At 41.9% G+C, this 10,111-nt stretch overlaps 1 protein-coding gene across 1 annotated transcript in view; it reads right to left on the reverse strand.

Annotated features, from left to right (window-relative positions):
* Positions 1-10,034: 10,034 nt before the first annotated feature.
* Positions 10,035-10,111, reverse strand: part of LOC118414331 (forkhead box protein I2-like) — a gene marked incomplete in the record, with an annotated part of 1,554 nt that continues 1,477 nt past the window's right edge. The window contains 1 exon segment of the mRNA XM_035818314.1: positions 10,035-10,111.

Consider the following 10,111-nt stretch of genomic DNA (forward strand, 5'->3'; position numbering starts at 1 on the left):
AACGATAAACCTTGATATTTAGTTCGTACTTTGCCTACGTCGTATTAGCGTTGATTGGGTATCTAGGAGAAAATATATTTCCTTCATTTTGGAACAGTAGACCTCTTCAACACCTGATTTGTAATGACGTCAACACGATCACAGACACATTCCAAGATCAGTCCCAGCTAGGTTTGCTTCACCCAAAGTGTTCTTCAAAATAAATAATTACCGAGACGTGTGTATTGCTAACAGGAGATGTTCTAAAACCAATCAACATGTAGGCCGTGACACATGTCAGTGGGACATTGTTGGAAACCTGACGTCGGGTGACGTCAGATGACGTCGGGTGTCGTCGGACTCCTGACGCCTTGACGTCTCCTCAGACGGTGCGGAGTCTCCCAGATGGCACGGTTTTGCTGACGATGGCACCTGTTGCCATACCAAACAACTTTCTCTGGATATCACTTCCCAACTAGCTGTTTGGTAAGGTGACAAACAGTTTGATGGGGGTACAGATTGATGTTGGGAATGTTCTTTTTGTGTTTCACTTTTGCTTGTTTTATACCATATCTTAAGTAACGGTTAAGTAAAAATTTAGAGTTTTTCGTCCGAGTCATAACGGTTGACGGCAACAATCCGCATTCATGAATGAACCATCCCTGGATATATTAATCCTGCAGGTTTTCTCAGTTTTAAACATTCCATCCTTAACTTTGCAATAAACATAGATGGGGATGGGGGAAAATTGTAAAAAAAAAACACCGTTGTTTTGTACATATCGTTTTGTATTCAGGACAACAGAAATTATGTATGTATGTATATTGCATCACACACCCCACCACCATCACCACCCCCGGTACAAGCAGCATGTCCCCTGTGTGGCCAGGTGGGCAGTGTTGTTCGCACAGGTTGCCTGCTCCACGGGGCTTAATTTTACAGCAGACGGCTCCGTACTTCCGCCGGGCACAGCGACGTGGTAAGCCGCTGATGATGGAGACTCTCCCCGGTAGGGCCGGGAGAGACGGACGGGCGTCTGACAAAGCCCCCCCCCCCTCGCTATTTGTTCTTTCAAATTTCTTTCAATTGTTTGAGTTAGACAAAAGTTAGTCGTTCTCGAGGCACTATATATACATATACTAGTACTACGCTATGCCTATGGAGCGTATGGACAATGTATCATACTATACTGTTGGTTTTGTAGATATTGATATCCGAAAACCAATTAATTAACAGGTAAACAAAGAGACAAACAAAAATACATGTACATATAAACAAGTAAACAAACAACACAATGGATTTTAGTCTTACATACACACCGAAGTACATCTGAAAAGAATCCCGGTCAATCAGGGTGCATTTCTTTATACGTGTTGGATGTTTCAGTCAGTTTTTTACGGTCATCATCCGATTCAAACCGTTGTTACGCGAAAACTGAAATAATGTCATTGAATCTGAAACATGATTTTGGTCATTATATGTCAATAATAGAATAAACCAATGAATCCCTAGATCGCCGTAGAGCAAGTAAACATCGATAGCCACATTGCGTAAGTGTTATCGGCATTGGGACAAAAATACTTAGATTCAGTGACCAAGTAACCCGGTTGGAATACACTGGTCAGCGCCTTTTGAACAGATCATCGCAAAACAGCGCACTAACTATATAAACTATAGATTGGCGCGAAACATATTGTCGTCGTGTCTAGCTTATCAACGGACAGCATCGATAATATCGTTTTCATTCTATTTAGTCAGTGTATGAATTTTGTTTCAGAAATGAGATATTTTGTGCTTTTTTATTTGAAAATATCGAAGTATTTGAAGTTGCATCATTCTCCAGATTCTTGGACGAGGTATATTGTATTTATCTGAGTCTCCCGGCGTCTCCTCGTGTAATTTTAGACAGAATTCTTCACTGTAGATGATTGATGTTCGGAGTAAAAGTTCGGAGTTCGGAATGTGGATTCCCGGTCAGGTTTTCCCTCGGAGTTCCGTGAGTCGGCGGGCGTGCCGTGCGCACCACGTCCCCGGGACAGTCACGGCTCAGGTACGGCGGCAGTCTGATGCGGGCAGGGCGCGACGACACCGCGGCACCACAGTCTGGAATCTGCCCGGGTGTTACTCTATCTGCATGGAGTCACGAAGTTTCATCCCCACCCAAACTGTAGGAGCTGTGAAATATTAGTTAAACAATGGAAATCATTTTTTGTTTTCCATTCGACATGTATTGACAAGAACTGACACTGTCTTATGACGTGTGTTCAAGCTTAGAGGGAAGTAACATTATATTTGACCACTGAGAAAGAAAGATTTTTAAAAAATGATAAAATTCATTGGTATGAAAGCTACGATTGTCATGACTGTAACGCAAAGTGGGATTACTGGTATTCCGTATTACGGCTATTTCTTGAGATGTAACCAAGAGGAAAGCCATTGTCCTATATTTCAGTATATATATATATATATATATATATATATATATATATATATATATATATATATATATATATATATATATATAGGTAACTTGGAGTACAGTATTTCGTCCTGAAGTTGAACGTCATTCCAACGAGTATTTTGCGCGTCTGCTTCCGGTTTGTCCTGACTATGGTTGAGGTGGAGAGGTACTTGATGACAGAGGTCGGGTCTGGTATTTGCCCCGCTAAAATGCAACTTTCCTCATGCCACAGATAGTAGAGGACGGGAGGGGAAGGTAGTTCTATGTTGTTCTTTTTGGTGATGATTTTTTTCATATTTGCTGCTATGGTTGAAATTTGTCGTTGTGTACACATGTACAGTATCCTCATATTTCAAGTAACCGCATCTGTAGCGACCAAACAGAAGTTCTGTCAGTACTTCAAAAACTTATTTTTCCTGCTTCAAGTCTGAAAATATTTCAACAATTTCGATTCCTACAATGTGCGCCAGCCGTCGTCGATATCTTGGGTCGGTGCAGATTTTCCATGCTTTTAATGCCTGGAAATTCTTTCTCTGTCCATTTCTGCTGAGATTGACAGACAGAAACAAGCTGGTGAGGGAAGTGCCGCGCGTGTTGTCGCCACAACCTGCTGCCGTGCGGGAGGTACGGTGTTCCTGCAGGTTCAACTGACAAATCAGGACAGAGTCCGACAGACAGACTTTGCAGAAATAAAACTGCAGTTTACGGCGATCATATTGCCGGATGTGACCAAAAGTTATGAAATAAAAAAAAAGTGGTGAATTGTGGATTATGTTGTTGGAATGAGGAGGCATGTGAAATATCCGGCTAGAAATTTCACTGTTGACGGGCGGATAAAATTTCCAAATGTTTAAATGTAATTCTAACTTGGATATTTGGTTCAGGAAATTCTAGGAAAGGGCATTTGAGTCTAGCTGTAGTCGGCTGTTCTAAAAAGTACACAGATGAAACCATGCCGCGGGATCGTTTACAATATTTGATCACCGACCAGTCTGTAAATACAACTGGGTAAAAGGATTTATGGACATGGCGAAATGGCATGTCCCGGTGGGTCTTGTAAATTGCACGGTAAACGTCAAAATACCCCGTAAGCCATCAGTATTTACTGTGGGTTATTATGGGCACGGCGGATAACGAGGCTGCTATGGTTTACGTGTTGATTCTCCTGCTCGAGAGTTCATATTTATTGTAAGCAAGTTATCTGATAAGGAGAACAGAGTTGGTCAATAATTTCGAGATTTCATTTGAGCCACTGGCGACAAAGTTTCAGCATTTTCCCTCCCGATACAAAAATAAAGAACGTCAGAATAAAGTTGGAACTTCCAGGTAAGTTGTTACGTATCACCGGGCGTTTATGGCGCAAAAGTGTAGCCACGTTTATGGGCGGCAATTTTCAGGGTTTAACATTCGACATTAACTGCGCTCGCTTCTCCTGGGCAAACACTGGCCTGGACCGAGCAAACACTTCACACAGGAAGCATTAACTACTATTGGTGCGTCATAAACATCGCCAGGACTATATTAGTTTGGTCAGAGGTCAGCAACCTTGGCAAGACAGCAGTAACCTTAAAGTTCCTCAGCCGTTTGGTCAGAATTGAAAGGAGAACTATAAGACCCTTTCCAAATTCCCAAACACGTTTTATTGCTGTTTTTCCTTTGTGATGTAGCTTCGCCTGTTGTATTTTTTTACACAACGACCGTGCAATAGGAAAATGATATTATGCGCAAGCAATTTCAACTTCGAATCACGTAGAAAGAGTTGGTGATCAACGTCACCTGTCTTTTGCGGGGCGCTGATATTCCCATCGGCATTTTGAGTGATAAAAACACTGGCGCTGTGTGATACTGCTCTCGGAAAACTCTGTGCACTGAGAAGCTGTGAAACCTAGGGTTTGGTCAGTCCGGTCTCGGGACTGGTCAACTGTGTCAGGTGTGTTCAGTGGGAGTATTTGTGGTGTTTGACAGGAAGACAGTTACTCCGGAAATGAGTCCTGTACTGTCGAACCAAATTCTGATGACCAGCACTTACCAGGATATATGGCATTATTTAAACAGCGGATCTGCGGCATAATGTTAAACATATAGTGGCATCGTTCCTTGTCCGAGCCATGCATGGGTTTGTAGGTTTATCGGGACGGCTGATTTGTTTGGACAGTGTTGAAAGTGATAACGTTGTTCTTGTGTATCGTCAAACGGATATTCTGTAATTGTAAACGTCCACTGTACAGTCCTACTATAGGAACATTTATGCTGTGTTTGGTGTTTTGTCGTTGCAACGCACATTGTAGGGAAGACCCATTTAACGTGTATCCGTATCATTACATTCATGAAGATGTTTGCCAAGTAATGACTGCGCGTTCACAATTTTCCTTAGATGAGATAATATATAAAAATAAAGAAAAAGCTGACATACCCACTCTTGTCTTACCCGACACCATCAGGATTTGGCCTTTGGATTTTCTATCAAGACAAAAACTTTCAGAAGCTAAGAAAAAAGCTTGATCAGTGCGGATAATGACGTTAAAGTTTCCTTAAAATCATTGTAAAAGTTGGCCTTGTCAAAGTCCTTAAGAAAAGTTATTATTTCAATAAAGCAAGTAGAGAACAATCTGCAATGTTTAAATTTGTACCTCAGAAAACTTTCATGAAAATTTGTATGACTGGTCGTGCAGTAAGCAGAGGGATAATTCAATAATATTCTTTTTTTTTCATATTCATCGTCTATACCACAAGTTGCAACAAATTTGTAAGTTGTAGATAAAATGTGAAACTATTTCTTTTCCTATTCTGGCTTCAAACTTCAAAGTCTTCGAACGTATGCCTCACACATGAGGTATTGTCGTAATCCATGTAGTAATCTCTTAAACCACTGTCACGTATTCAGACCCACGACTTTGCTCCCGACTTCTTCCCAACCAAGATCAGTACAGAGTTGGAACTACGGAGTATTCTGGAGTCTATTCTATTCTAGCTCAAGTGCGATCCTCTGATCGTATTCAAGCGAAGTATGACTTTCTCAACTTTTTTTTTCAAATTCGTAATCGGATGGCGCAGACGACTTTTAAAGAAAAGTAGGCAACTTCGCCGACCAACGCTCAACAACAGATACCCTTGTTCACGACTTACCCAACCATGGTCTTGTGAAGAGCGGTATTCTACGGTATGACAGAGGCTGCACACATTCGCCACATGCACCTTATTATATCTCCAGTAGCATATAGGGACACGCGATGGACCTCCTCCCTACCATAACGTACGAATCTTCCATGGCATGTCCGTAACTGGTTTTCGTAAATATCAATTGTGTTTATCCAGTCGAAATTGATTAAACCCTGTCAACTGATTTACGATATCTACAACAATGACGGGGTTTTCATGTTGAAAGAAAAGTTTATGGCACGACAAGTATATCAGCTACAATGAACGCACTTTTCAATCAAGAAACAAACTGCGGAAACATGCGAGAAGGTGTGGAAAAAGCTCTGTTAGTGAGAGTAGTGAAATTGAAATACTCATGAAATGCGTCGTGACGAAGGTTTGCATTAAGGTGCAGCATGGTCTTTAAGAAAAAAAAAAGATATTTCTATGCAGGAATGATGAAAATATTTACGATAATTGATTGAGGGAATGATTAATTGATGAACGTCATTATGAAAATTGTGTCTGTGCCTGTAATGTCATTAAAATGTCATACTTGGGTACGTTTATGACAGACAGCGACCTGCTTATGACACCTTGTGGTTCATTTTAATCTAACATCATTTCTTGGAGAAAAAAGAATCTTTACCTCCTTCACATTAACGGAAGAAGTGCCCTAAGCCAAAGGCACGTTAGGTCTGTTCACCCCAGATTAGTCTGTAGCTTTTGTCTTTACTTTTGTTGACACAATGTCACCTTTTCTTGCAAATACCTGATATTAACTTTAAACTAATAGTCTTCACGTGTGATATGCATCTTTCATTTCTGACCATATAGCGATGTTATTTGGACTAAACGTGTGCTAGGCTGAATCACCCAGCACAATTATGACAATGTCACTGATACATTACATCACCTGCATTCTCTTGACCTTCGCTCGTCGTAGAATTCTCTTTAAAACTTTTCTTAAAACACTCGAAACAGAAACATTTATTTTGCTCTTGCCGCTGCTATAAGTATGACATTCGCCTCACCAAGCCCACACCTACTGTATGACGTATGGAAGTCTATACGTTTTTGTCTCTCTCGGAGATGACAGTCCATATGCGCCACGTGTCTGTACTTGTCCTCCGCTATCTGTCATCACGTTAAAGTGCACAGCAATTATCACTCTCAGTGCGCTGGGAGATACCGCTGCTGTGTCCCCGCGCCGGTCCCTGCCGTATGTTAATCAGGGTAAAGTAATCCTACGGTGGCATACCTCCCCTCTCCCGGCCGCCTACCCCGGGAGGCAGCGCCCAGGTATCACCCGTATCACCCCTCTCTCCCGGCCGCCTACCCCGGGAGGCAGCGCCCAGGTATCACCCGTATCACCCCTCTCTCCCGGCCGCCTACCCCGGGAGGCAGCGCCCAGGTATCACCCGTATCACCCCTCTCCCCGCCGCCGCCCGGATAGGTTTTCAAAGTCCATGCCGGGCACACTGACACCCGTTTTCGGTCTTTCATCGCATCTTGGAAAAGTGCCGGTCTGGGGTAGGGTTTCCCCGGACAACAGAGCACAACACGGGCGGGCATGGCGCGGCTCCGCGGGGCTGTGGTGGCGTCACCAGGAATAAATCTCCTTATAAACCCGCATAGAACTTCTCTGGCAGGAGTTACACTAACGTCAGCTCAAACCTCTGGACTTTCGCAACCCTTTCTTAAATGTGTATGTTTAGAAGAACTGCCCCGAGAAAGTTGGTGATATGAATAACGGTACTGTTGTATACCAATTTCCTGTGGAATTCATGTCTATAATGAGCTTTGTGAAAGTTCAAGTAAATACCTGCCTCCGAAGGTAAATGTCTGGGGACATGTTGCAAAGGTCAGGGCGATATGCAGGACATATGGACCGTTAGTGTCACAATCGTTCAACGTTCACCTGCGTGATGATACAACTGGTGTGTCTGTAGCTGGTTTTCCATGAGTGCCATTATTGTATTGTAGTTTCATGTAATCTCTCAGTCCGATTACAAAGCGATTTAGTAAAATTCTAATTCAGAATATAAAGAGAAGTAGTGATCATCTAATTGAGTCAATTCTCCGCCTCTGAATCTACCGAGTACCAACAGAAAATCTTAGAACGCAATTAAAAACTGTACATATTTAATACAAAACTTTTTGCACTGTTACTAATTTATATCTCTTGCACTATCAACTATCATTTGTTTTTGTATCCTATATTGTTGCAGACACGGTGAAACGCTAAATGTAGTCAAACAAAGCTCCAGTTGACTACCCGCCCAGTACCCGTGCCGCCCCGGCGTGTTTCCCGCCCTGCACCTGCCGCACTGTTTGGAAGTAAACGTCTTTACGGGGTCGCTAAAAGCCGGTACGGTTCTACACGCACCGCGAACGGCATACGTGATTAGAATTATCTAATTACCGGACATAAGTAAATCTGAGGTTTCTCTAACACAGCCAATTGTAAGATAGTCTTGTATAGAAGCTTGCCAAGAAGCAAGCCGCACAGCTATTCGACATTCCCTTCCTACTGTTTTCTGTACATATGACAATGCAAATGTGGTAAATCGTAATTTTGGATTTTATATTTTTTAAATCTTAAAGTTGAGATACGATAATTCCAATACAATGTGGAGTCTGGTGAGAATTTTTCTCAAAACTTTACCTTTGCGAAAGTACACACAAGTTGTCTAACGTAACGCAGACCTTAAGTTGCCGAAAACTGATATACATTCAGTTTTCCGTTTGATTTCTATCTTCCACTTGAAGGACGACTTGAAATCTGAAATCGTAAGTCGTAAGTCATTGCATGCGTAAAGTGATATATTTTTTGTCACATTTTTATGAATCATCAAAACATTTAAATGATATAATACTCACTTTCCTGTTCTTATTGGAGGACAGAGTTGTGCGCCGATTTATCATGTTCAGCAGCGGTACATGAGTGCGCCTTTTTATCATGCAGAATATTAAGTATGTGTCTTTCATTTGCATTTACAGGAAAATTCTTGGTCCATGATTAAAAACTGTATTATAGTCTCTATATTTTGCATGTATATTGTTTTGTTTGATCTTTTCTGTCTATGGCACTGAAATAAATTTTGCCAACCTGTAGATCAAATGCAAGCCAGAGGCACTGAGCACGGATACGATGTCTCCTGACTGTGAGAAGAACTAGGACACCAGCGGTAACCACCAGAAAACACCATTATAAACACTTTACTATTTATCAAAACCCAACACTCTTCCTGCTGATATTATGACTTTCACTAGAGAAGAGTGGACCGTGTACAGATGCGGAAGAAAATCGTAAGCTTTTGGGTCTCAACACGAGGACGGAAAGACGAAAGGGATGTATGGGCGGGTCACTGCGACATCGGTGCCGGGGCATGTGCCGTCTTGTGTTTTCAAAACTCCCCAAGTTTATCAAAGCATAAACAGTGAGTTAATGTGTACTACCGTCATGTAAATGAAATATTTTGCTTTTTCTCTGCCCATCTATCTTTGTCGTCCAGCGAGTTAAAGTTCTTGCTTACGGCTTATTCCGCAGTACAGGATGTTTTAGCATACCTGAAAAGGCTGGCGCGCTTCATGCTACCTGACTCACTGTCTAGACGCCGCATTTTCACAGTTCGAAACAAACCTTAGCCTTAAAATAAGTTCTCTTTAACGATTAAGAAATATTTCAAGGAGGATTAGTTGAAAAAGGTTAGGCTTCAGGTAAATGGATACGCATGGATGGGGCTTCTTTAAAACTTGCAACTTGTCCGGCCCAGATTTTGTTTTAAGTGAAACTAAAAATGACTGACAAGCTGACTTTGTCGTAAAAATTGTAAATCAAAGGCAGTCCATGGAGCGTATTGTCCCCCAAGTCCAGCCATGGAACAAGAAGATTTCCGTTTATGTAACCACCACTGAGCACAGGTCTGCCATGACAAAATCGATTTCTATCATCAAAGCTATTTAACTTGGCAGAGATCAAAGAAAAATCTCACACGGACTCTGCAATACTACTTAGCACTGAGTCTGTTGGGATGACTTTGGATTTCTCGAAACTTAGCTGCAAGATCGGTTACATGAACGGACCTAAGGTTTTTCTTCTTGTAACGAGAAAATCAAGATGTTTTGTAACTCGGTGCCGCTAAGGTAATGATTACGTTTGTTAATGTCAGTGAAAACATCAAATCTTAAGATTTTTTTGTTCGCTGTACAGAACTTATCTTACATATTTTGTGCTAATCTGTTTTTATAAGTCAGGGCCAGCCGGCTGTCTGTGAGGGAGGATCTTGACGTGTCTTTTTTCACCACCGTGGTGAAGAGGTTTACGTTCTGCCGTTGAGAAAACACAATGTTCTAGGAAAACTATCCGCCCAACCCGAGAACACGGGCGCGGTTTAACCAGGGGTTTTCCTACGGATGAAATGTAGTCAATGAGCATGCACAATGGCCGGAGTGAGCCACAACAAGCTTTCTTTATTCATGGGCGGCGTGTTTGCCAAATCTAACCACATGGGAACTTCTATACAATAA

Source organism: Branchiostoma floridae, chromosome 4, assembly GCF_000003815.2.
Source record: "Branchiostoma floridae strain S238N-H82 chromosome 4, Bfl_VNyyK, whole genome shotgun sequence".
In the NCBI taxonomy this organism is placed as follows: Eukaryota; Metazoa; Chordata; class Leptocardii; order Amphioxiformes; family Branchiostomatidae; genus Branchiostoma; species Branchiostoma floridae.